The following is a 910-nucleotide window of genomic DNA, read 5'->3' as shown; positions in this document are numbered from 1 at the left end:
AGTTCTTTCTGGGAGGAGAAAATTTCAGTAGGTTTTTTTTAAGCTGCAATGTATTTGGATATGTGTTTGAGTTTTTTTTTAATTATTTGCAATCATACATATATGTATTTAAACAGCTAAATATGTCAGTGATTTTGATATTTTCTTTTGTAAAAGTTTCCACAAACCATACGCGTTCATTCATGACACTTAATACATTCATAATTTGTATTACATACAAAACATCGTTGATTATCTAAGAGAAAAACCCAACTGAATTTTATATTTTAACTGATTAAGTTAATGACAGTATTTTGAACGAACAAGTACTTGATTTTTTTTTCTGAAACCAATCAATTTCATTTTATTGACTGTAAAAATGATTGTGACCAGACGTATGGGTAAAAGTGGGTTCTTGTAACACCCCTAAAAGAGGAGTAAATTTTAACCATAAAATCGAAATGAAATCAATATTTATATAAATAAAAATCACCTAAAATGGGAAAAATTGTAAAGCGTTTACAACCCAAGGAAATGATGATAAATAATAATCTACTAATCTAAACTATCCTAAGTTCAGATTATGAACGGGTGCCATTATCATCATCAAAAAATTATGACCAAAAGCACGCCAAACTGACAAAAGCTATAAATCCCAAAAAGGTGACTTTATCGGCATCCACACACACACTTTGCTCAAGTCTTTGGAGTCCCATTGCTAAGGGTGCGTTTGGTGCGCGGACAGGACAGGTGTTCAGCGTTTGGTAAGACATAACAGGACATGACAGGACAGGTTAAAATGACCAATTTACCCCCAGTAACCTGTTTAGTGTTTTTTTTYTCTAAATAATCAATATAATAAATGCTTACAAATACTATTTAAAAATATCAAAAAATTTCCAAAATCAATCGTAATTAAAAAATCACATTA

Source organism: Cynara cardunculus, assembly GCF_001531365.2.
Source record: "Cynara cardunculus var. scolymus isolate 2C chromosome LG 8, CcrdV1, whole genome shotgun sequence".
In the NCBI taxonomy this organism is placed as follows: Eukaryota; Viridiplantae; Streptophyta; class Magnoliopsida; order Asterales; family Asteraceae; genus Cynara; species Cynara cardunculus.
The sequence above is the reverse complement of the archived record's forward strand: the minus strand, read 5'-3'. Positions refer to the sequence as shown.